Source organism: Pezoporus flaviventris, unplaced genomic scaffold, assembly GCF_033815535.1.
Source record: "Pezoporus flaviventris isolate CSIRO_AGI_PZ_B2104156 unplaced genomic scaffold, CSIRO_AGI_Pfla_v1 ptg000127l, whole genome shotgun sequence".
In the NCBI taxonomy this organism is placed as follows: Eukaryota; Metazoa; Chordata; class Aves; order Psittaciformes; family Psittacidae; genus Pezoporus; species Pezoporus flaviventris.
Genome location: NW_026892675.1, coordinates 2,034,618 through 2,061,326, shown reverse-complemented (window position 1 = coordinate 2,061,326; position 26,709 = coordinate 2,034,618). Strand labels below are relative to the sequence as shown.

General features: G+C 51.9%; 1 long non-coding RNA gene across 1 annotated transcript in view; it reads left to right on the top strand.

The window, feature by feature from the left end:
* Positions 1–192: 192 nt before the first annotated feature.
* The window catches only part of LOC133282519 (uncharacterized), a 368,140-nt gene continuing 341,623 nt past the window's right edge, over positions 193–26,709 (top strand). The window contains exon 1 of the long non-coding RNA XR_009747652.1: positions 193–240. This is a non-coding gene — a long non-coding RNA (uncharacterized LOC133282519). The remainder of the gene's footprint in view (positions 241–26,709) is intronic.

The window sequence follows — 26,709 nt, the reverse complement described above, 5'->3', positions numbered from 1 at the left end:
TTCCTCACAGCTTCCCCTCCTCCCTGGCAGAGCATGAGCCTCACAGAGTCCTTGGTCAGGGTAAACATCACTTAGCAACAACCGAAAACATCGGCTTCACCAACACTGTTCTCAAACTAGAAGTCAAAACACAGCACTGCACCAGTTAACACAAAGGAAAAAACATGACTGCTACTGCTGAACCCAGGACAGGGTGGTTTAGGGGTACTATGGGGATTGGAAGGGATGGAGATGCCTTGTGTTTGATTGGGGTTTGGGGTACCATGCAATTTTGGCATGGTTTAGGGGTACCATGGGGATTGGAAGGGGTGGAGGTGCCTGGGGTGGGCTGGGTTTTGGGATACTATGTAGTTTTGGGGTTGTTTCAGGGTGGTTTTGGGGTGTTAAACTGTTGTGGAGGGGGTTTGGGCTGGTTCTGGGGTGTTTTGAGCTGTTTCAGGGGTGTTTTGGGGTGGTTTTGGGCTGGGTTTGGGGTGGTTTGGGGTGTTTCAGACTTCTTTGTGGGTGTTTTGGGATGTTTTGGGATGTTTTGGGGTGTTTTGTGGATATTTGGGCTGGTTTCAGGGTGTTTTGGGGTGTTGTAGGGGCGTTTTGGAATCTTTTGGAGTGTTTTGGGCTGGTTTGGGGGTATTTTAGGCTGGTTTGGTCTGGTTTTGGGGTGCTGACGTGCCACCCCCCAGTGCAAAGGGCCGTGTCCCTGTTCTCCCTCACGGAGCCGGTGCTGAGCCCCCGACCCCCCCCCCCACCCCCGGAGAGGCCGCAGTGGGGTGCCCCCCCCATCAGGTACAGGGACCCTCCCTATATGGAGACCCCCTCATGTCCCCCTTGTATGTGGGGCTGGGATCCGCCCCCCAATATGGGGACACTCCAGTGCCCCTCCCCATTGCCCTTTACACCCTCCCCCAGCCTTGGACCTACCCCAGAAGGTGTCGCAGCTCGAGGCCAGGCTAAAGCAGCTTCACAGCGACCTCCAGAAGGTTCCATTTTGGGGGGGTTGGGGTGATTTGGGGCTGTTTTGGGTTCTCACTGGGTGCCATCCATAGGAGCAGCAGGACAAGGTGCTTTGGACTGGTTTGGGAGTGTTTTGGGAGTGGTTTTGGGTGTTTTGGGGTGGTTTTCGCCTGTTTTAAGGCTGTTTTGGGATTCTGACCCTGTATCCTATAGGAGAAGCAGGAAAAGGTGGTTTTGGGGTGTTTTGGAGGTGGTTTTGTGTGTTTCGGGGTGTTTTTCTCCTGTTTTGGGTCTGGTTTTGGGCTCCTACCCTGTATCCCACAGAAGAAGCAGGACAAGGTGGTTTTGGGCTGGTTTTTGGGGTGTTTTGGGGCTGTTTTTGTCCTATTTTGGGGCTCTGACCCTGTATCCCACAGGAGAAGCAGGACAAGGTGTTTTCGGGGTGGTTTTGTCTTAGTTTTCATTTTGGTTTTGGCCTGTTTTTGTCCTGTTTTGGGGCTCTGACCCTGTATCCCACAGCAGAAGCAGGATAAGGTGGTTTTGGGGTGGTTTTAGAGTGATTTGGGGGGGCGGTGGGGGTGGTTTTGGGCAGTTTTGGCCTGCTTTTGACTTGTTTTAGAGCTGTTTTGGGGTTCTGACCCTGTGTCCCACAGGAGAAGTGTGACAAGGTGGTTTTGGAGTGGTTTTGGGGTGGTTTTGTCCTGTTTTGGGGCTTTGACCCTGTATCCCATGGGAGAAACAGGACAAGGTGGTTTTGGGGTGGTTTTGGGGTGTTCTGGTGGTGTTTTGGGGTGTTTTTGTCCTGTTTTGGGGCTCTGACCCTATATCCCACAGGAGAAGCAGGACAAGGTGGTTTTGGGCTGGTTTTGGGGTGCTTTTGGCCTGTTTTTGTCCTGTTTGGGGGTTGCTTTGTGTCTGTGCCCCTGTATCCTATAGGAGAAGCAGGACAAGGTGGTTTTGGGATTATTTTTGGGGTGTTTTGGGGCTGGTTTTGTCCTGTTTCAGGGCTCTGAGCCTGTATCCTCTAGGAGAAGCAGGACAGGGTGGCTTTGGGGTTGTTCTGGGGTGGTTTTGAGGTGTTTTTGTCCTGGTTTTTGTGTGTTTTGGGGCTCTGACCTGTGTCCCATAGGAGAAGCAGGACAAGGTGGTTTTGGGGTGGTTTTGGGGTGGTTTTGTCCTGTTTTGGGGCTCTGACCTCTATCCCAAATGAGAAGCAGGACAAGGTGGTTTTGGGGTACTTTTGGCCTGTTTTGGGGCTCTTTTGGGACTTTGACCCTGTATCCCACAGGAGAAGCAGGACAAGGTGGTTTTGGTGTGTTTTGGGGCTGTTTAGGGCATTTTGAAGAGGTTTTGTCCTGTTTGGGGGCTGTCTGGGGGCTCTGACCCTGTATCCCATAGGAGAAGCAGGACAAGGTGTTTTTGGGCTGGTTTTTGGGTGTTTTAGGTTGGCTTTGTCCTGTTCTGGGGCTCTGACCCTGTATCCTGTGGGGATTGGAATGTGTCAAAGCTGTCAGAGACCATGGGAAGGAGAAAGTACAGCTAGCAATTGCTTGGGAGCATGTAAATATCGTGTAATCTGTTCAATAACGGATCCAGCTTGCACTCTACCTCTGGGTCCTCCATCCTCACAGGCTCTCACCCTGTATGCTATAGGAGAAGCAGGACAAGATGGTTTTGCGGTGTTTTGGGGGTTTTGGGAGGGTGTTTTAGGGCTCTGACCCTGTATAGCACAGGAGAAGTAGGACAGCGTGGGTTTGGGGTGGTTTAGGGTTATTTCTGGGGTCTTTTGAGGCTGTGACCTTGTATCCCATAGAAGAAGCAGGACAAGGTGATCTTGGTTTTTTTTGGGCTGGTTTTGGGGCTGGTTTGGGGTGTTCTGTGGCTCTGCACCTCTGTCCCATAGGAGATGCAGGACAAGGTGTTTTGGGGGTGTTTTAGGGTTTTTTTTGGTGTGGTTTTGGACTCTGACCCTGTGTTCCACAGGAGAAGAAGAATAAGGTGGTTTGGGGTTGTTTGGGGTATTTTTGGGGCGTTTATAAGGCGATCTGTGGCTCTGACCCTGTATCCCAAAGGAGAAACATGAGAAAGTTGTGAGGATGGAGGCACGGACCCAGAGGTAGAGTGCAAGCTGGATCCTTTCTTGAACAGATTACACGATATTTATATGCTCCCAAGCAATCAGCCAAGCACCTCTGTGTTTGCCTTGCAGTTACATCAGGTGAAAGGTCTATCTGATTTTCTTATTGACATCCTCTTTCCAGTTTGGGTTGGTTTAGGGTGGTTTTGGGATGGTTTTGGGTTGTTCTGGCAGTGTTTTTAGGCTGTTTGGGGGCTGTTTTGTGGCTCTGACCCTGTATCCCCTAGGAGAAGAATGACAAGGTGGATTTGGGGTGTTTTGGGGTGTTTTTGGTGTGGTTTTCCTTTGTTTTGGGGTGGTTTTGGGCTCTGAACCTGTATCCCATAGGAGAAGCAGGACAAGGTGATCTGGAGCTGTTTTGGCTGTTTTGGGGCTGTTATAGGACTCTGAACCAGTATCCCATAGGAGAAGAAAGACAAGATGGTTTTGTGGGTTTAGAGAGGGTTTTTTTGGTGGTTTTAGGGCTCTGACCCTGTATTCCACAGGAGAAGCAGGACAAGGTTGTTTTGGGGTGGTTTTGGGGTGTTTTTAGGGTGTTTATGGTGTGGTTTCTGGCTCTGACCTCGTATCCCATAGGCGAAACATAAGAAAGTGGTTTTGGGGTGGTTTTGGTTGGTTGGGGGGGGGGGGGGGGGGTGCTTGGGTGTCTTGGGCATGTTTTTGGGCTGTTTTGGGGCCGTTTTGGGGCTCTGACACTGTCCTGACGTAGGAGAGGCAGGACAAGTTTTGTGGTGGTCTAGGGTGTTTTGTGGTGCTTTGAGGCTGTTTTGGGGTGTTTTAAGGCTGTTTTTTTTATTTTTGGTTCTCTTTTGAGGCTCTGACCCTGTATCCCATAGGAGAAGCAGGATAATGTGGTTTTGGGTGGTTTTGGGTTTTTTTTTTGGTACTTTTTGAGTCTTTTATGGTGTTCTGGGGCTGTTTTGGTGCTGTTTTTGGACTCTGACCTGTATCCCATAGGAGAATCAGAACAAGGTGTTTTCGGGGTGTTTGGGGTGGTTTGGGGGTGTTTGGGGGTCTCCCACCCTGTATGGTGTAGGAGAAGCAGGACAAGATTGTTTTGGGGTGTTCTGTTTTTTTTTGGGGGGGTATTTTGGGGCTCTGACCCTGTATACCACAGGAGAAGCAGGACAGGGTGGTTTTGGGGTGTTTTTGGGGCTGTGACCCTGTATCCCATAGGAGAAGCCGGACAAGGTGATCTTAGGGTTTTGGGGCTTTTTCGGGCAGTTTTGGGGCTGTTCTGTGGCTTTGAACCTGTATCCTATAGGAGAAGCAGGACATGGTGGTTTTGGGGTGGTTTTGGAGTGTTTTGGGGTGTTTATGGGGTGTTTTGGGGCTCTGACCCTGTATCCCGTAGGAGAAGCATGACAAGTTTTGGGGTGGGATTTTTTGGTGGGTTTGTGTATTTTTGGGGTGTTTTAGGGTGTTTTTGTTCTGTTTTGGTGCTGGTTTTGTGCTCTGACCACGTATCCTATAGAAGAAGCAGGACAAAGTGACTTTGGGGTGGTTTAGGGTGTTTTTTGGGGAGCTTATGTTGCGTTTTGTGGCTCTGACCCTGTATCCCATAGGAGAAGCATGAGAGTAGTTTTGGAGTGGTTTTGGGTGTTTTGGGGTGTTTTTGGTTAGTTTTGGGGGTATTTTGGGCTGGTTTGTGGCCATTTTAGGGCTCTTTTGTGGTACTGACCCTGTATACCATAGGAGAATCAGAACAAGGTGCTTTTGGGGTGGTTTAGGGTGCTTTTAGGGTGTTTTAGGGGCTCCCACCCTGTATGCCATAGGAGCAGCACAGGTTGGGTTTGGAGTGGCTTTGTGTAGTTTTGGTGTGGTTTTGTTTTGTTTCGGTTTGATTTTGGGCTCTGGCCCTGTATGCCATAGGAGAAACAGGACAAGGTGATCTGGGGTTGTTTTGGGCTGTTTTGGGGCTGTTTTATGGCTCTGAACCTGCATCCCTTAGGAGAAGCAGCACAAGGTGATTTTGGGCTGTGTTGGGCTTTTTGGGGGCTGTTTGGGGCCTGTTTTGTGGTGTGAACCTCTACCCCATAGGAGAAGCAGGGCAAGGTTGTTTTGGGGTGGTTTAGGGTTTTTTTTTGGGGGGGGGGTGTTGGCTCTGACTCTGTATTCCATAATAAAAGCAGGACAAGGTGGTTTTGGGATGGTTTTGGGGTGTTTTGGGTCTCTGACCCTGTATCCCATGAGAGTAGCAGGACAAGTGGTTTTGGGGTGGTATAGGGTGTTTTGGGGGGTTTTGAGGCTGTTTTGTTGTGGGTTTGGGCTGGTTTTTGGCTGGTTTGGGTCTCTTTTAGGACTCTGACCCTGTATCCCATAGGAAAAGGAAGACAAGGTAGTTTGTTGAGGGTGTTTTTTGGTGGTTTTGTGTATTTTTGTGTGTTTTAGAGTGTTTTGGGCTTTTTTGGTGCTGGTTAGGGCTCTGATCATGTATCCTATAGAAGAAGAAGGACAAGGTGTTTTTGGGGTGGTTTAAGATACTTTTGGGGAGTTTATGTGGTGTTTTGTGGCTCTGACCCTGTATCGCATAGGAGAAGCATGAGAAAGTGGTTTTGGAGTGGTTTGGGGTGTTTTTTAGGTGTTTTGGGTGTGTTTTCTGCTGGTTTGGGGCTGTTTTTTGGCTCTTTTGCGGCACCTACCCTGTATACCATAGGAGAATTTGAACAAGGCGGTTTTGGGGTGCTTTGGGGGCTCTCACCCTGTATGCCATAGTAGAAGCAGGACAAGATGGCTTTGGGGTATTTTGGGGTTGTTTTGGGGTGTTTTGGGTCTCTGACTCTGTATCCCATAGGAGAAGCAGGACAAGGTGGTTTTGGTCTGTTCTTGCTCTGTTTTGAGGTTCTGACCCTGTATCCGATATGAGAAGCTGGATAAGATGGTTTTGGCGTGCTTTGCTGTATTTGGGGGTTGTTTTGGGATATTTTTGCGCTCTGACCCTGTGTCATATAGGAGAAGCAGAAGAAGGTGGCTTTTGGGTGGTTTTCATGGTGGTTTTCGTGGTTTTGGGGTGTGGTTTTGGGGTGTTTTAGGGTGTTTTTGGACTCTGACCCTGTGTCTTATAGGAGAAGAGGGACCAGATGGTTTTTGGGTGCTTTTGGGGTGTTTTGGGGTGTTTTTAGGGTGATTTTGGGATGGTTTGGTGCTGACCCTGTAATTCATAGGAGAAGCAGGACAAGGTGGGTGTGGGTGTTTTAGGGTGGTTTTGGGGTGTTTGTTTTGGGGCCCTGACCCTTTATACTAAAGGAGAAGGAGGGCACGGTGGTATTGTGGTGTTTTTGTGGTGGTTTTGGGGTGTTTTGGGGCTGCTTTGGGTCTGTTTTGGGGCTCTGACCCTGTATCGCATAGGAGAAGCAGGACAAGGTGGTTTTCAGTGGTTTTGGGTGTTTTGGGATGTTTTGGGCTTTTTTGGGTCTCTGACACTGTATCCCATAGGAGAAGCAGGACGAGGTGGTTTTGGGGTGTTTTGCGGGGGTTTTGGGGTGTTTATGTGATGTTTTGGGGCTCTGACCCTGTATCCCATAGGAGAAGCAGGACAAGGGTGGTTTTGGATGCTTTTGTCTGGTTTTGGTGTGGTTTTGGGGTGTTATGGTGTGTTTTGGGGCTCTGACCCTGTATTGCATAGGAGAAGAAAGATAAGGTGATTTTAGGGTGTTTTGGGCTGTTTTGTGTACTCCATAGGACAAGTAGGACAAGATGCTTTGGGGAAGTTTTGTTTTTTTTTTGCGGGTGTTTATGTAGTGTTTTGTGTCTCTGACCCTGTATCCCATAGGAGAAGCAGGACAAGGTGATTTTGGGGTGTTTTGAAGTGGTTTTGGTATGTTTGGGGGGTGTTTTAGTGTGTTTTTGGTGTGTTTGTGGTGTGTTTTGGGCCTCTGACCCTGTATCCTGTAGGAGAAGCATGAGAAGGTGGTTTTTCTTTTGGGGCGTTTTTGAGATGGCTGTGTGGTGTTTTGATGGTGGTTTCGGGCTGTTTTGGGGCCATTTGGGGGCTGTTTTGGGGGTCTGACCCTGTATCCCATAGGAGGAGCTGTGATCCCCCCCAGGACAATGGCATTCATAGGGACAACAGTCATTCCACAGGGAATGCTGCCATTCCATAGGGAATGCTGAGATTCCATAGGGGGACGCTGCAGTTCTATAAGGGACACTAAGGATTTTGCGTCTTCTCCAGCACGGTGGACAAGCAGGAGCTTTGACTACCATTGGGATGCTAGGATTCCACAGGGAACGCTGGCATTCCATAGGGAACCCTGGAATTCCATAGGGAGAAACCGCAGTTCCATAAGGGACACTGAGGATCTTGTGTCTTCTCTGGTACTGTGGACAAAGAGGGGCTGTGACCCCCACATAGGACACAGGGCCCCCCCCCTTGGACACTGGGATTCCATAGGGAGCACTGGGATTCCATAGGGAGGCCCTGGCATTCCATAAGGGACACTTGACATCTCCAGTGCCTGGAGTGGATGGAGCCACAGGAGATGCTTCATGGGACTCGTATAGGGGATGCTGTGTCCTCCTATGGACCACCATATGGGGCTGAAGGGGTCTATATGGGACCAAGGGTATCCATATGGGGTTAGGAGCATCCTTATGGAGTTAGGAACGTCCATATAGGACAAGGGGCTTCCATATGGGACCACCCGCATCCATCTAGGGCTGAGGGCCTCTATATGGGGCTGAGGGACTCTATATGGTCCTATGAGCAGCATCCATATACAACATGGGAGCAGCAGCATCCGTATCAGACCAAGGGCCTCCATACAGGACCACAAGCATCCATATGGGATTGAGGGCCTCTATATGGGGCTAGGAGCATCCATATGGGGGTAGGAGTATCCATATACGACATGGGACCTCCATATGGGACCACAAGCATCCATCTAGGGCTTAGGGCTGAGGAACTCCATATGTAGCTATGGGCCTCTATATGAGACTGAGGAGCTCCATATAGGAGCAAGGTTCCTCCGTATGGGACTATGAATTTCATATGTGACATGGGGCCTCCAGATGGGACCACGAGCATCTGCGTTGGGTTGAGGGCTTCCACATGGGGCCATGGGCTTCCATATATGACATGGGGCCTCTGTATGGGATCAAATGCAACTACATGGGACCATATATGCATCCATATGGCACTGAGGACCTTCCCTATAGAGCAGAGGGCTATAAGGGGGTAGAGTATCTCTATGGGGCTGAGGACCAGCTCTTATGGGGCCACAAACCTCTACAGGGGACTGAGAATATCCATCTCTATGGGGCTGGGGGCTTCCCTATGGGATTCAGGCCTTCTCTATAGGCTGAACCTTCGCTAGGGGGTTCAAGCTTTCTCTATGGGGCTGAGGTCTTCCCATAGGGCTGTGGCTTCCCTATAGGTCTCCCGCCCACCCCCATACATCTCCTTTGTCTCCCCCATATCCCTGGGGAGGGGGTGGGCGGAATGGGACGATATCATTCAAGACAGTAAGGGGTTGCAGGACCCCTCCCAGCCCCTCATTTTGAGGCCAAATCCTTAATAATCATAATAATATGCCAATTAATAATTAGGCTCTTCCAGCACTTTCTCCCCCTAAATTATTTCCTAGTGGAAATCAATGGGTTTACCCCCCCCTTCCCCCCCCCCCTTTATAAATCACTATATTTGTATAAATGGTGCCTTTCCAACCCCAAGTCTTACCTTATTCCACCCATTTTCTCCACGGGGAGGGGGGGGGGGGGGGGGGGTAGGGGCCTCACTGTGACCCCCCATTGCCCTCCCCAAAATAATCCCCCCCCCCATTGTGCTTATTATTTTATATGTCCCCATGATCTTATTTAATTATCCCGCCCCCCATTGTGATGCTGATAGGAATAAAACTGCTGTCCCCCCCTTCCCCACAGTGGTTTGTTCCATAACAGAGGGGTAGAAAAGCGGGGTCGCAACCATTTTGAGGGGCTGGGGGGGTCCAAGCCATTTTGGGTGTTGGGGTTTGCCCCATTTTGGGGTGCTGGGATCCCATTTTGGGGGTGTGTCCCCCATTTTGGGTAGGGTTGGTGCCCTCCCTCCTTTTGTGCTCGATGAGACCACCCACAGGAGGGGCGTGGCCAAGCCGGATGGGGCCGGCTCTGATTGTCTGGGCCCGCTTGGGGGCGTGGCTTTGTCCAGTGGGCGGTACCAAGAGGCGGAGCAAGGAGGACTGCACCGGGGTACCCGGGTGCGCTCAATGGAAGCTGGGGGGGGGAGATTGCAGTGCTGATGAGTGACTTTTAGCGCTATAATGGACCAAATTCCCTTGGGAACACCGTTTCCTTCCACAGCGGCACCCCTTTTGCTGATCCATGGAAGCAGGGAAGCCCAGAAGGAATCACTACAACTTCATTGCGGGATAACGGGGAGTCAGGTTTGGAGTGCGTGCTGCCTGGATGCTATCGGAGATGGAGGGGAGGGAATGGGACAGCGGAGGCGATGCCCTTTGGTCTCCGGAGCTCCTTGGTCCAGGTTTGTCTCCGCCATCCTTTCCCCTAATCGATAACTGCGCATCCGCAGAAGGAGAGCACCCGCACGCAGTATCCCATGCTCTGCTGCTCCGGTGCTTTCCTGAGGATGAGCAGGGTCTGTGCTGTCAGGGAACGGAGGCTGGGATCATCCTCATCCAGAAGTGCTTCCAGGGCTGTGATCCAAAAAGACCGGGATGAGCCCCTCCGTAGCCCCCAGCATCCCCCCAGCCCCTGCTCCCTCCTCACCTCTGCAGATCTGCTCCAGCTTCCTTGGGCTTTTCCCTCTTAGGGGCCGTGCAGCCAACCCTGGGCACAGGGATTCATTGGGATCCGTCAGCATCCATCGGGATCCATCAGGGATGCGGCAGTGGGGACCGGGATGGGGAGCGCAGGGACTCACCAATGAACCTGACGGCTGCCTCTTGCAAGGGGACCTGAGCATCCTGCAGGTACCGCAGGCTCTGGTCCAGGTATCCCTGAGCCCTCTTCCTGCTCCGCTCCAGCTGCAGAAGGAATGGGATGCTACAGAACGCCCCCATTGGCTGGAGCAGTCCCAGTGCTCCTTTTCCCATCCGCATGTGGAATGAGCAGAGCGGTGCCAGGGGTTCCAATGGGAACAGGAATGGATGAAGGGCCCATACCAAGCACTCTGCAACCCTCCACATCTGCCTTGTCTCCAATAGGCGCCGAAGCTCTTCCCATTTCAGGAGCGTCGCCACAGCAAGGAGAGCTTCCCAGGAAGCCTGCATGGGATGGGATGGGAGACGGCACCTTGGGGTTGATCCCACCCTCGGGAATGTGGGATACCCGGGGCGGGGGGGTGTTTGTACCTCGGCCACACGGTGGCTTTGGTCGCTCATGTGGAAGAAGAGCGGGAGCAGCAGATCCCAGATTTTGCTCCTCATCCTCCTCCTGTCACCACCAAGCACCAACTCCAGCAGGAACTGGAACAGGCGGATGGAGAGCTCCCGGAGCCGGCTGCATCCCTGGAGGGAAGGAGGAAAAGGGGGGACTTGGGCAGATCCTGATGGGATGTGAAGCCTTGGAGCCACCCCCATGCGAGCTCCAAATCACCGCAGGGGTCCCACGCAGCCCTTACTCCATCAAAGAGGGGCCAGAGGTCCTGCACCAGCCCCACGGCAATGGGGCTGGCCTCCTCACTCGGGAGTTGACCCATCACATTCCATATGATCATCAGGGCCTTTATCCTGAGCTCGTCCTCAGCATCCCGGAGCCGGCACACGATGTGGGGCAGGAGCTTCTGCAGTTTCAATGCCTGCAGGAAGAGGTGGGGGCTCCTTGTGGGGACGCCTTGACCCAGGGCTATGGTCACCAAGGTCATGGCCAAGAGGGGTCCCTATGGCCATGCCCTGCCCCATGGCCAACAGGGCTCTCTGTGGCCGTGCCCTGCCCCATGCCCATGTCCTGCCCCATGGCCATGCCTCCTCACCAAGAAAGGTTTCTTCGACAGCTCCAAGAGTCTTTCCAGCAGCACGAACGCAGTCACCAGGTTCTGGGGGTCCTCAGCTCCCTCAGCACCACCAGTAGCGGAGGCCATGGTCTAAGGCAAACACAGGCATTGAGACCCCACCGAGCCTGCAGGTCTCCTGGGACTCATCAGGGCCCTTTGGGACTCACAACCAAGTTGGGGATGGAGGTGTCCCGGATGTCCTGGGGCATCCCCAGCAGCTCCCGTAGAACCTCCAAAGTCCTGGATATGGTCACGATCCACATGTGCACATCAGCGCTGGAAGGCAGAGTGCTGAGTCAGCGTGGTCCCTGCATCCCATGGGATGCCATATGGGGGTTAGTGGTGGTGCTCCCCATGAGGTGGGATGCAGGGACCCGCTCCTCAGGGATGTCATAGCATCACGGAAAGGGCCTTAAGATCATCCAATTAAAACTCCAGTGCCATGGGGTGGGATGCAGGGACCCGCTCTTCAGCATCATAGAAAGGGCCTTAAGATCATCCAATTCCAGACCTAATGCCATGGGGTGGGATGCAGGGACCCGCTCTTCAGCATCATAGAAAGGGCCTTAAGATCATCCATTGCCGTGGGTCCTTGGGTCTGGTGGCCATAGGGACCAAGCCCTCAAGGATGGTACCTGTATCTCAAGGGCACGTTGAGGACCATGCTGATGGCCAATGCCCTCGGGTGCTTGATGGCCATCAGGGTGAGGAGCATGTCCATCCTGTCCCATGTCGCTTTCCTGTTGCTAATCCGCAGGCAATCACGGATGCTCCTCACAACGATGGGCATCTGGAAACGGGAGCACGGGTGAGGATGGTGCTGGGACCGGATTCCCCACCCCTCTCTGCTCCTTCTTGGTACCCAAGACCCCTCCTAGGTTTAGGATGGAGGAGGAAGGACCAAAGGGGATGGGCACACAGCCATGGGGCACCCACCTCCGCCAGCCAGAAGTCGAGGTCGCTCATGACCAGCTCCAGGATGTCCTCTGCCACCCTCCTGTCGAAGATGCTCGAGTCCTTCATGGCCTCGATGACCACGCAGACCACGTCCGTCCTCTCCCATGGATAAAGGGAGCCTGCAAATCTCTATGGGAGGAAGGTTGGGAGCATGGGAGCGGCGTTGCCCGTGCTTGGGGAAGCATCCCACCAAAGGGTCAAGCAATGGGGGAAGCTCCATTACCATGGTGAGGTCTCGGGGGCTGGTTTCTTCATCCCATCTGAGCTCTTCCACTTCATGCTCTGGCTTTGGCCTTTCTGAAGAGCAAGGGGGACACAGGAGAGTCAATGGGATATAGGGGAGTCAATGGGACACAGGAGAGTGAATGGGGTACAGGAGAGCCAGTGGGATACGGGAGAGTCAATGGGACACAGGAGAGTGAATGGAGTAGAAGAGAGCCAGTGGGAGATGGGAGCGTCAACGGGACACAGGAGATTCAGTGGGGTACGGCAGGGTCAATGGGACATAGGAGAGTCAATGGGACATAGGAGAGTCAATGGGATGCAGGAGAGTCAGTGGGACACAGGAGAGTCAATGGGACACAGAAGAGCGAATGGGGTACCAGAGAATGAATGGGGTACAGGAGAACCAATGGGACACAGCAGAGTCAATGGGACACAGGAGAGTGTATGCAGTACAGGAGAACCAATGGGATATGGCAGAGTCAATGGGATACGCAAGAGTCAATGGGACACAGGAGAGCCAATGGGATACAGGAGAGTGAATGAGACAGGAGAGTCAATGGGATACAGGGGAGTCAATGGGACACAGGGGAGTCAGTGGGACACAGGGGAGTCAATGGGATACAGGAGAGTGAATGAGACAGGAGAGTGAATGAGACACAGGAGAGTCAATGGGATTCAGGGGAGTCAATGGGACACAGGGGAGTCAATGGGACACAGGGGAGTCAGTGGGACACAGGGGAGTCAATGGGACACAGGGGAGCCAATGGGAGGAGTTGGGGGAGCCCATCATGACCTCTGATACCTTCCTGCTCCAGGAGGTACTGATGGAGGCTGCAAAGAGCATCCAGGGCTGGGGAGCTTGTCCTGTCCTCAGCAAAGCAGAAGAGGAGGAGGTGGCCCAGGAGATGGCCCAGGAGTGGGACTGGGAGCTGCGCTGAGGGGAAGGAGCTGAAGTGTCTCCTCCAGGTCACGTGCAGCTTCTGGGGAGGGAGAAAGAGCAGGAACAAAAGGTGAAGAACCCAAAGAATGAGGAAGAAAGAAAGGAGAAAGAGGAGGAGAAGGAGGAGGAGAAGGAGGAGAAGAAGAACTGAAGGAGGAGAAAGAAGAGAAGGGGAAGGAGGAGAAGGAGAAAGAGAAGGAGAACGATGAGAAGGAGAAAGAAAGAGAAGGAGGAGAAGGAGATGGAGGAGAAGGAGAAGGAGGAAAAGAAGGAGGAGAATGAGAAGGACCAGAAAAAGAACTTGAAGGACAACAAAAGAAGAAAGAAGAATGGAGAAGGAGGAGGAGAAGGCAAAACAAGGAAAAAGACCAGAAGAACCTGAAGGAGAATGAAAGAAGAAAGAAGAAGAAAGGAAAAGGAGGAGAAGGAGAAGAAGAAAGGAGCAGGAGCAAGAGGAGGAGCAGGGGGACTGGCAGGAGCAGGAGCAGGGGCAGGAGCAGGGGCAGGAGCAGGAGGAGGAGCAGGAGCAGGAGGAGGAGCAGGGGCACGAGCAGGAGGAGGAGCAGGGGCAGGAGCAGGAGCAGGAGGAGGAGCAGGGGCACGGGCAGGAACAGGAGCAGGCAGACTCAGGATGCTCTGCAGGTCCCCGTCTCCCCGTGCACGGGTCGCTCTCGGCCACCTCGGTCCTGCCGGGTCCTTACCCAGCGCTTGCGGTGGTGCAGCAGCAGCTGGGTCAGGGCCGCGATCCTGCCCAGGGCCGTCTCCCTCACGGCGGGGCTTCGGGAGCCGCTGAAGCGCAGCAGGACCTGGGCAGGGGGAGAAGCCGCAGGTGAGCCCCGGAGCTGCGGCAGGGGCTGGACTTGCCCCGCTTCCATTGCAGCTCCCGCTGAGCATCACCGCGGGGCGGGCAGGGATGGAGGCAGCGGCACGGGAAGGGATGCAGGGGGTGAGGGCTTGGTCCTCCCGCTGTGGGTGATGCCCCGGCTGCAAGGACCAAGGCACGGCCCCGCTTCCAGGGCTGGGCTGGAGCTGGCGGTGAAAATCAGTGCCTCAGCACTGCCCCTGCCCTGGGGCTGCAGGGGCGTTGGGTCCTTTCCAACCCAGCCCGCTCTGTGCTTCTCCGATTACAGTGTACGTGTAAATGCATGTGAATAGGAATAGAGCCATAGAGCTGAATAGGAATAGGAATAGAGCCATAGAGCTACATAGATATAGGGTAAGTATAAATATCATAGAATTATAATTATGAACATAGATATAGATATATAAATATTCATATAAATATAAACATAAATATGAATATAGGAATATCAAAATATAGATATGCACATAAATATAAATACAAACATTAACACATATAAATAAATATAGGGTTAGATATAAATATAGATATTAATATGAGTAGAAACGAAAATACTAATATAAATATTAAACAATACAAATGTCTACTTATAAACATATATAGTAATATTAATATCAGTATTAATATAGTAATATTAATATAGATATATCTAAATAATAATATCGCTATTCATCAATATTGCTATTATTAATTTTTCAATATTAATTGTAGATAGCTATATAGAAATAGAAATAGATATAAATAGATATAAATATATCCAAATATATAAGCAGATACAAATATATATACATATATACATTTATATACACATATATACACATATACGTATATACACGTATGTACAAATATACATATATCTACACATATATGTGCATAGAAATACATATATACATATATACACATATATATACATATATATACATACACCTATATATACATATATATACTTATAACAGACAAATTCCTCCTCTAAAGACCTCTTTAGGCAACAGTTCAGGGCAAGGGAACCAGTCCATGGGCCCCAGCAGCCTGGTCCCAGCCCGTGGTACCAGGAGGCAGCAAAGACCCCATCCCAAGGGGGCTCAGCCTCCTGATGCGGGGTCCCTGCCCTGAGCTCTGCGGGCAGCGACCGCCACTCCCTGCAGCCCCCGTGCTCCAGGAGGGCCTTGGGTTACCCAGGGGAGGGGGGGGACATGGCTCTGGGGGGCCCCATGGGTGAGGAGCAGCCCCCGTGCACCCCGCTCTGCACAGGCCAGACCTGCAGGATGCTCTGCAGCTCCTCGCCGCCCCTGGGGTCAGGAGAGTTGAGCACCAGCCTCCAGAGCATGTTATCCATGGACCGCAGTGCCTGCAGGGACAGAGCAGAGCCCTTCAGGTACCTACGGGGCTTCAACTGTGGGTATCCCATAGCCCCAGCGCTCCAAAGGGAGCTGCGGGCTCCTGGAGCTCCTTACTCGGTAGTAGTAGTAGGCATCCCGGACTGAAAACTCCTCATGCAGAGACAGGAAGAAGACCCTCCTGCAGCAGGTCTCTACGATGTGTCTCCCTTGGTCCGCAAGCCCTGACTGCACTGAGCTGCAAAGGGAAGATGGCTCCGGTTGGATGCTGGTGATGGGAGCAGTGGGGTTCCCAGGAGGGATGTGCAGTTGTGGTACCTCAGTTCCGCTATCGCATTCATGGTGAGATGCCGCAACTTCGTGCGCAGCTGGCTCATGGGCTGCTCTTGGAGCAGTGTCTACAGAGCACAATGGGGATAAGGGACCTGGGAGTCCACCAATGCTGCCCTCACCGGATGCTGGAGGCCTTTGCCCCATAGCATCCCCATGGGGGTCCCTTCACCTGGATGGTCTCTGCGAGGTGGGTCTTGTGGCAGAAGACATCCAGGCCCTGTTGCAAGCCGCAGAACCTGGCGGTGCTCAGCAGGGAGCAGACGCTCTCAAGGAATCCAACCATTTCATGCTCAGACTGGAAACCAGGGAGGATGGAGGCACAAACGGGGAGTATGAGAGGGGACGGGGTACTGGAGCGCTAGGGGTGAAGACAGCACCCAACATCACCCATCAGCATCGCAGTGGCTGTGCTCACCGTGGCTGGGGTGATGACAAAGGCCTCGATGCGCTCCACATTGTCCCGCTCCAGTGCGTACACGGGTAACCAGCTGGCATCTAACGGAGGAAGAGGAGAGGTTTGGAGTGCAGAGGAAGCTCTGCCCCCCCCCACCAGCGTCCAAGGAAAGTGGTGCTGGTCATAAAGTCATGGAATCATGGAATGGGTTGGGCTGGAAGGGACCCGCAGATCATCCATTGGGTTTTCCAACCCAACTCCTTCTATGGCTCTATGATCCGATGTCACCAAGGCTGTGTCCAACCTGGCCGTGGATGGAGCATCCACCCTGTGCCAGCACCTCACCCCCTCCATAGGGAACAACTTCCTTCTATCCAAGCGGAACTTCCCCTGTTCCAGTCTGAACCCATCTCCCCTTGTCCTGCTCCCACACCAATGCTCACCAGTCCTCAATGGCACGACCAGGGTTTCCTCACAGGACTCCAGTGAAGAGATGCTCCCCTCCGGAGCCTCATCCCTCTCCCAAGCCTGCCCAGGGGATCTGGGGGCTCTCTCCATTATCCCGAGGGATGCAGGAAAGGGATCAGGATAGCGAAGGGGAAAGCTTGGACCAAACGTAACAGGGCTTGAGCTCAGAAGCAACCCAGTGGCTCCTTCCTCCTGCTCTTTCCTGTCACTGTCTGCTCCCCTGAGCAAAGCACTCAAGTAGGGTGACACAAATGAGGTCACAAAGGGCCCTATTTTGACCTGTTGCCATGGTGACCCACCTGGGTTCTAGACTGAAGCTGTGGAAGAACTTGCTGCAGGGCCATGAACTGGGGCTGTCACCCAAAGCAGCATCCCTGCACCCCAACATGCTGTGTGTGGGCACCCTTCCTTATGGGGCTCAATAAAGATGGGGTTTGGGCTCATATAGGGGTGCCAGCAGTGTTGGGGGGGATGGAGATGCCTGTGGTTGATTGGATTTTGGGGTACCATGCAGTTTTGGGGTAGTTTAGGGGTAACATGAGGATTGGAAGGGATGGAGAAGCCTGGGGTTGGTTGGGTTTTGAGGTACCATGTACTTTTGGGGTGGCTTAGGGCTACTGGGATGGATAGAGGTGGCTGGGGCATGGTGGGTTTCTGGGTACCAGATGGGTTATGGGATGCTTTAAGGGTACCAGGGCTATTGGGAGGAGTGGGAACGTTGGGTGTGATGCAGGTGCCTGGGACTGAGGTGAACCAGGACCCTCACGTGAGGACACGGAAGCTGTGGGTCTGCGGGGGTGGCAGAGCTGTAGGGTGGGCATCAGGTCCCATGGGTCTGTGGTGCCCGTGGAGGGTGCTGCATCTGCAGAGCTCCTGCAGGTGATGGAAGGCCCTTGAAGGAAGCTGCTGAGAGCCAGGCTGAGAAGAGTGGGGATGGAGAAATGGAAATGAAAATGAAATGAAATTATAGGATGTGATGCTATAACATGATGTAACATGATATAACATGATAAAACATAATATGTTACATGATATGATGCAAGATACGCTATGAGATGAGGAGGATGAAATGAAATGAAACAAAATGACACCAGACGGACATGAAATGGAAATGAAATGAAATGAAATATAATCAAATTATATAATATGGTATGGTACGGTACGGTACAGTAAGCATAATACTCTATGATAGAGAAGATATGCTATGATATGCTACAATATGATATATGATATGATGGTGTGGTATAGTGTGGTATGACATGATCAGATATGATAGATTATGATAAAATATGATACGATATGATAAGATATGATATGACATAATGTTTTTTGAGAGGAGAGGCACAGCAACGGCCCTGCTTTTATGCCCGTCTGCGTTACGTAGGCGCCGGTGCTTTGTGATGTCATAAACCATGGGTGACGTCACAATCAGCTTTGGGAGCTCAGGTGCCCTGAGGTGGGAATGTGAGCAGGAGAACTTGAGCATCTTCCTGCATTTCCTGTGCTTTGATGGATCCATCCCTGCAAGCAGCCCCAGAGCTCGCTCTTGTGCATTTCCAGGTGGACCTTGGCAGGGGAGGAGCCTCCAGCCCCTTTGCCACGGGAAGCCCCATCCATTGATGGACGCCGTTAATGGGAGAGCAGCCCCAGCCACGCAGGGATGGGGATGCAGCAGGATTAGGCTCAGCTCCCTGGGGGCTGACCCATGGTGCTGCCCCTTTGCCTCAGCACGTACCTGTAGTGCTTGCTTACAGGCTTCATCTGATGGGAGTCAAGTCTTGGGAAACGGGAGAGGTGCCTGAGGACTGGAGGAAAGCAAATGTCACTCCAGTCTTCAAAAAGGGCAAGAAGGAGGACCCGGGTAACTATAGACCGGTCAGCCTCACCTCCATCCCTGGGAAAGTGATGGAACACCTTATCCTTGGTGCCATCTTAAGGCATATCAACGATAAGAGGGTTATGAGGGGCAGTCAACATGGCTTCACCAGGGGGAAATCATGTTTGACCAATCTCTTAGCCTTTTATGAGGAAATAACACGGTGGATGGATGATGGCAGAGCGGTGGATGTGGTCTACCTTGACCTCAGCAAAGCATTTGACACAGTCTCCCACCGCATCCTCACAGCTAAATTGAGGAAGTGTGGTCTGGATGATCAGGTAGTGAGGTGGACTGCGAACTGGCTGAAGGAGAGAAGCCAGAGAGTTGTAGTCTATGGGGCGGAGGTTGGAGGCCTGTAACTAGTGGAGTGCCTCAAGGGTCAGTACTGGGACCAGTATTATTTAATATATTCATCAACGATTTAGATGAGGGAATTGAGTGTACTATCAGCAAGTTTGCTGATGACACTAAGCTGGGAGGAGTGGCTGACACGCCAGAAGGCTGTGCTGCCATCCAGCGAGACCTGGACAGGCTGGAGAGTTGGGCAGGGAATAACTTGATGAAATATAACAAGGGAAAGTGTAGAGTCCTGCATCTGGGCAGGAACAACCCCAGGTTCCAGTCTAGGTTGGGGAACGACCTGTTAGAGAGCAGTGTAGGGGAGAGGGACCTGGGGGTCCTAGTGGACGACAGGATGACCATGAGCCAACATTGTGCCCTTGTGGCCAAGAAGGCCAATGGCATCCTGGGGTGTATTAGAAGGGGGGTGGTTAGTAGGTCGAGAGAGGTCCTCCTTCCCCTCTCCTCTGCCCTGGTGAGACCCCATCTGGAATATTGTGTCCAGTTCTGGGCCCCTCAGTTCAAGAAGGACAGGGAGCTGCTGGAGAGAGTCCAGCGCAGGGCAACGAAGATGATTAAGGGAGTGGAGCATCTCCCTTATGAGGAAAGACTGAGGGAGCTGGGTCTCTATAGCTTGGAGAAGAGGAGACTGAGGGGTGACCTTATAAGTGTCTATAAATATATAAAGGGGGAGTGTCACGAGGATGGAGCCAGGCTCTACTCAGTGGCAAACAATGATAGGACAAGGGGTAATGGGTACAAACTGGAACACAAGAGGTTCCACTTAAACTTGAGAAGAAACTTCTTCTCAGTGAGGGTGACGGAACACTGGAACAGGCTGCCCAGGGAGGTTGTGGAGTCTCCTTCCCTGGAGACATTCAAAACCCGCCTGGACACATTCCTGTGTAACCTTATCTAGGTGTTCCTGCTCCGGCAGGGGGATTGGACTAGATGATTTTTCGAGGTCCCTTCCAATCTCTAGCATACTGTGATACTGTGATACTGTGTGATACAAGGGGAGGCCCTTGTTGCTGTTTCTCCTGGAACACAGGGAAGTAGAAAATGAAATACTTTTTTAATAATGAAACCCATTCCAGTGACCACGGAAAATATGGAACAAGATGCTAGAGCCCTACAGGTTTTACCAGGAAGAGCAACAATTAGCTAAAAATTCCCTCCTGTGCTGTTTCCTTTCCCAGCCCATGGATACTTTCCTCAGTAACTGTCAAGTGCACATGACAAAGCAAGAGATCTGTGTCAAGCAAGGCCAGGCAAGGCAAGGCAATGCAAGACAAAGGAAGGCAAAGCAAGGGAAGGCAATGCAAGGCTAGGGAAGGCAAGGCAAGGCAAGGCTAGGGAATGCAAGGCAAGGCAAGGCTAGGGAAGGCAAGGCTAGGGAAGGCAAAGCAAGGCAAGGCAAGACAAGGCAAGGCAACTCAAGGTAAGGCAAGGCAATGCAAGGCCAGGCAAGGGCATGACAGGCCAGGCCAGGCAAGGCAAGGCAAGGAAATGAAAGGAAAGGCAAGGCAATGCAAGGCCAGGCAAGGCAATGCTAGGCGAGGCAAGGCATGTCCAGGCCAGGCTAGGCCAGGAAAGGCGAGGCAAGTCAAGTGAAGGCAAGGGAAGGCCAGGCCAGGCCAGGCGAGGCCAGGCAAGGCAAGGCAAGGCAAGGCCAAGCAAGGCATGGCAAGGCAAGGCAAGGCATGGCAAGGCATGGCAAGGCAAGAGAAGACACGGCAAGACAAGGCAAGGCAAGGCAAGGCAAGGCATGGCAAGGCAAGGGAAGACACGGCAAGGCAAGGCAAGGCAAGGGAAGACACGGCAAGACAAGGCAAGGCAAGGAAAGGCAAGGCATTGCAAAGGAAGGAAAGACATGGCGAGGAAAGGCAAATCAATGCAAGGCAAATCAAGGGAAGGCAAGGGAAGATAAGGCAAGGCATGGCAAGGAATGGCAAGGCAAGGAAAGTCAAGGCAAAGCAAGGGAATGCAAGGCAAGGGAAGACAAGGGAAGATAAGGAAAGGCATGGCAAGGGAAAGAAAGACCTGGCATTCTGAGGCGAGGCAAAGCAATGCCAGGCAAGGCAAGGCAAGGCAAGGCATGGCAAGGGAAGGAAAGGCATGGCGACGCGAGGCAATGTGAGGCGAGGCGAGGCAAGGTGAGACGAAGCGAGGTGAAGTGAGGCGAGGCAAGGAAAGGCCATTCCAGGCCAGGCAGGGCGAGGCTAGTCGAGGCAAGGTGAGGCAATGTGAGGCGATTCCAGGCAAAGCAAGGCAAGGCGAGGCAAACCAAGGCAAGGGAAGGAAAGGCATGGCAAGGCATGGCAAGGCAAGGCATAGCAAGGCAAGGGAAAGCAAGGCAAGGCAAGGGAAGGCAAAGCTAGGCGAGGCAAAGCCAGGCAAGGCAAGGGAAGGAAAGACCTGGCGAGGCGAGGTGAAGCAATGCAAGGCAAGGTCAAGCAAGGAAAAGCAAGGCAAGGCCATTTAAGGCCAGGCAAGGCGAGGTGAGACGAGGCTAGGCGAGGCAAGGCAATGTGAAGGCAAGGCAAGGCAAGGCAAGGCAAGGCAAGGCATGGCAAGGGAAGGAATGTCCTGGCAAAGCCAGGCGAGGCAAGGTGAGGAAAGACAAGGGAAGGCAAGGCATGGCATGGCAAGGGAAGGAATGTCATTGCAAGACATGGCAAAGTGAGGGAAAGCAAGGCGAGGGAAGGCAAGGCAATGGAAGGCCAGGCAAGGCATGGCAAGGGAAGGCCAGGCATGGCATGGCAAGGGAATTAAAGACACAGCAAGGCATGGCAAGGCAAGGGAAGGCAAGGCAAGAGAAAGCTAGGCAAGGCAAGGAAAGTAAAGGCCAGGCAAGGCAAAGCAAGAGAAGGAATGGCAAGGGAAGGAAAATCATAGCAAGGCATGGCAAGAAAAGGGAAAGTAAGGCAAGGGAAGTCAATTCAAGGGAAGACAAGAAAAGGCAAGGCACGGCAAGGCAAGGGAATGAAAGGCATGGCGAGGAGACGCAAGGCAAGGCAAAGCGAGGCAAGGCAAGGCAAGGCAAGGCATGGCAAGGGAAAGAAAGGCATGGTAAGGCAGGGCAAGGAAGGGGAATGCAAGGCAAGGCAATGCAAAGCAAGGGAAGGCAAGGCAAGGCCAGGCAAGGTAAGACAAAGAAAGACCAGGCAAGGCAAGGCAAAGCAAGGCAAGGCAAGGCAAGGCAAGGCAAGGCAAGGCAAGGCAGGGCAAGGTAAGGCAATGCAAGGCAGGGCAATGCAAGGCAAGGCAAGGCAAGGCAAGGCAAGGCAATGCCAGGCAAGGCAAGGCATGGGAAGGCAAGGGAAGGCAAGGGAAGGCAAGGCTAGGCCAGCCCAGGAAGGGCAGGGCAAGGCAAGGCAAGCCAAGCCCTGCAAGGCCAGGACAGGCCACGTCAAGCAGGGCAAGACCAGGCTAGGCCAAGACAGTCAAGGCAATGGAAGGTACAGAAAGGCAATTCAATGCAAGGCAAAACAAGGCCAGGCCAAGCCATGCCAGGAAAGGCCAGGCAAGATAAGTCAATGCAAGGCAAGACCAGGCAATGAGAGGCAAGGAAAGACAAGGCAAGGCCAGGCAAGGGGAGTCCAGGCCAGGCAAGGCAAGGAAATGCAAGGCAAGGCAAGGCAAGGAACTGCAAGGCAATGCAAAGCAAGGCAAGGCCAGGCAAGGCCAGGCAAGGCAAGGCAAGGCCAGACAAGGCAAGGCAATGCCAGGCAAGGCAAGGCAAGGCAAGACAATGCCAGGTAAGGAAATGCCAGGCGAGGCCAAGCCAGGCAAGGCCAGGCAAGTCCAGGCAATGCACAGCAAGGCAATACAAGGCAAGGCATTACAAGGCAAGGCAATGGAAGGAAAGCACATCAAGGCAAGGCCAGGCCAGGCCAAGTCAGGCAAGGCTAGGCAAGGCAAGTGTCGTGGTTTAAAACTAGTCAGGCAGCTTGTTCACTCACTCCCCCAATTCTTGCCCTCCCCCTACTCCCAGAGGGATGGAGAGGAGAATTGAAAAGAATGCAACTCCCACGGGTTGCGATAAGAACAGTTTAGTAACTAAGGTATAACACAAATCACTACTGCTACCACCAAGAATAATAATGATATGATAAAAGCAGTAACAAGGGAAGAGAATACAACACCTCAGCACCAGCTGACCGATAACTCGCCCCGCAGGCTGACAAAGCACCGACCAATACCTCCTCTAACCTGGAGTCCTAGCCCTTCCAGGTAACTCTCAGTTACATCCTGGGAATGACGTGTGGCGTGGACAAGGGCCAGGATGGGGAAGAGCAACGTACAGGCACAGGTACAAGGCCACGGCCACGTCCGTCCCACCCTGCTGCTGGAGCCTGCCCGTATTACAAGTTATTGCCATAAAGCACAGTCAGACAAGAACCTTAGTCCAAACCCCACACTTGATAAACTCTAAGACAGCAAATACTGGCTCTAAGTAAGTTACAACATTCTGAAACTGTGAGATGAAGAGGAACAATACTGAGAGCCAATAAATCCGCATTGTGATGAGTGACTATTAATCCAGTCAGATCTGTCCTTATCTCAACCATTGTGCCCCACGTTAGGCGCCAAAAAGAACTGTTGTGATTTAAAACCAGTCAGGCAGCTCCTTCACTCACTCCCCTCCTTCTTACCTGCCCCCTACTCCCAGAGGGACGGAGAGGAGAATCGAAAAGAATGCAACTCCCACGGGTTGAGATAAGAACAGTTTAGTAACTCAGGTCTAACACACATCACTACTGCTACCACCAATAATAATAATGATAAAGGAAATAACAAGGGAAGAGAATACAACATCTCACCACCAGCTGACTGATAACTCACCCTGCCCCCCCAACCCGACCAAGCACCGACCGGTACCTAGTCCAACCTGGCAGTCCTCTAGCCCTTCTGGGTAGCTCCCTGTTACATCCTGGGCATGGCATGATGTGGCTTGGAATACTTCTTTGGTCAGTTTGGGTCAGGTGTCCTGGCTCAGATTCCTCCCGGATTCCCCTCCTCCCTCGTAGAGCATGAGGCTCAGAAAGTCCAAGCCTTAAGTCAAAACCACCGCGCTGCACCAGCTACTAAGAAGGAGAAAAATGACTGCTGCTGCTAAACCCAGCACACTCGCCAATGACCTTTCTAAGAGTTCCCTAAGACCCCTCTATGACCCCTCATGGAGTCCTCTATGACTCCTCTAAGCCTCAATGGTGCCTCTATGACTCCTCTATGATGCGCCTATGACACCTCTATGATTCCTCTATGACTCCACTATAACTCTAAGACACCTCTATGACTGTAAGACTCTTCTATGTCTAACTTCTCCATGACTCACTCCCCTACAATTCCTCTAACACTCCCCTGACTCTTAGATTATTCTACTATGACTCATCTATGACTCCTCTACGACTCCTCTATGACTCCTCTATGAATCTATGACCCTATGACTACTCTAAGACTCCTCTAAGACTCCACTATTACTCTCTATGACTCCTCTATGACTTTTCTATGACCCGTCTATGACTCCTCTATGACTCCTCTATAAGAACTCTATGACGTCTCTATGACACCTCTATGACTGCTCTATGAATCTATGACACTAGGACTCCTCTATTATTCCAATATGACTCCCCTATGACTATTCTTTGACCCCACTATGACTCGTGTATGACTCCTGTATGAGTCCTCGATGACTCCTCTATGAATCTATGACACTATGACTCCTCTAAGACACCTCTATGACTCCACTATGACTCCTCTATGACTCCTCTATGTCTCCTCTATGACAACTCTATTACTACACTACGACCCCTCTATGACCCCTCTAAGATGCTTCTATGACCCCCTACGACTCCACTATGACTCCATTATGACCCCTCTAAGACCTCTCTATGACTCCACTATGAATCCTCTATGAGCCCTCTATGACACTTCTATGACTCCACTATGACCCCTCTATGACCCATCTCTGACTCTTCTATGAATCCTCTATGACTCATCTATGACTCCTCTACGACTCTTCCATGTCTCCTCTATGACACCCCTACGAATCCTCTATGATTCCTCTACGACTCCTCTACAACTCCTCTGCAATTCTTCTATGACTTCTCTATGACACTATGACTCCTCTTTGATACCACTATGATTCCACTCTAAACTCCTTTATGACTTCTGTATGAGCCCTTGATGACTCCTCTATGGCTCCTCTATCAATCTATGACACTATGACACTTCTATTAATCCTCTATGACTCCTCTCTGACTCCTCTATGACACCTCTATCACTCCTCTATGACTCCTATATGACTCTTTATGACTCCTCTACGACTCTGACTCCTCAAGGACTCCACTATGACTCTTCTATGACTCCAACATGACTACTCTATGTCTCTTCTATGAACCCTCTATGACTCTATGACTCCTCTACGACTCCTCTATGACTCCTGTGTGACTCCTCTATGACTCCTCTACGACTCCAATAGGACTCCTCTATGACTCCACTATGATTCCTCTATGATTCCACTGACTCCGCTATGACTCTTCTATGAATCTATGACACTATGTCTCCTATATGACTCCACTATGACTCTATTATGACTTCTCTATTACTCCTCTCTGACTTCAATATGACTCCTCTATGACCCCTCTATGACTCCTCTGTGACCCCTCTATGACTCCTCTATGACTCCTTTATGACTCCTCTATGACTGGTTTTGACTCTTCTATGACTCCTCTATGATTCCCGAATGATTCCCCTATGACAAGGGGTCACGGGTTAAAAATGAAACAGGGGAAGTTTAGATTGGATATAAGGAGGAAATTCTTTCCTGTTAGGGTGGTGAGGCACTGGAATGGGTTGCCCAGGGAGGTTGTGAATGCTCCATCCCTGGCAGTGTTCAAGACCAGGTTGGACGAGGCCTTGGGTGGTATGGTTTAGTGTAAGGTGTCCCTGCCCACATCAAGGGGGTTGGAACTGGATGATCTTCAGGTCCTTTCCAACCCTAATTATTCTATGATTCTATGATTCTATGACTCTATGATACTAAGACTCCTCTATCACTTCTCTATGACTCCTGTACGACTCCTCTATGACTTCTCTATGATCCCTCAAAGGGGGCCAGAAGTGATCAAGATTGCTGGAAGAAGTAAACGACCCTCTGACACCACCACCACAATTCCGTACGTGTGCGGGGAACTCTCTGGAAAATGATGTAATCCATATGCAGCCTTATGAATATGTATGTATGCCCAGGGACTATGAAAGGACGGCTTGTGTGGCAATTGAGAGACACACGTTAGGAGGAGCTATCCACCTGTGTCTCCCGTCTCCGCAAGAAAGAATACCTGCTTGTCAGCTTGAAAACTTTGGTGGTGAGTTTGTTCCTGGAGTTTTCTCTGAGATCACCTTGCACACGCAGAGCCGTGCACTGCAGCAGCAGCGTCTCTCTGGCCTCCTGCTGCCACTGTCAGAGGCTAGAGGCACCTCAGCCCTGCGCTGTTGTCGACCTGGTCTGCCCTCACCTGGGGGCCCAGCGCCCAACATTCCTGACTCATGGTGGCACTGCTGGCTCTGCGGGTACTGCGGCAGGAGAAGGGCCCTGGCTGATGCTGCTCCTTGTGGTGTCGTGGTGGCTGAGGAGGTGACAGCTCCGGAGCAGGCACCTGCATCTCCTGGTGCCTGGGATGTCCCTGGTGGCTCCTCAACTGTTGGAGCGGGCTCTGCTGACACAAGTGCTTCACCCTCCTCCTTGTCCACCCACCCAGGCTGCAATGGCTTCCCTTGGGTACAGCAGCCTTGAGGGAGACCATGCCAAACTTCCCCTGTAACTGCACTGCCATTGTCCTGCCTGTTACACCACGTCCTTCATTCCTCTCATCTTTCGTAGATTTTCCTTTCAAGTAACCCTTTCAAATAACTTCTATCAGATGCCCTT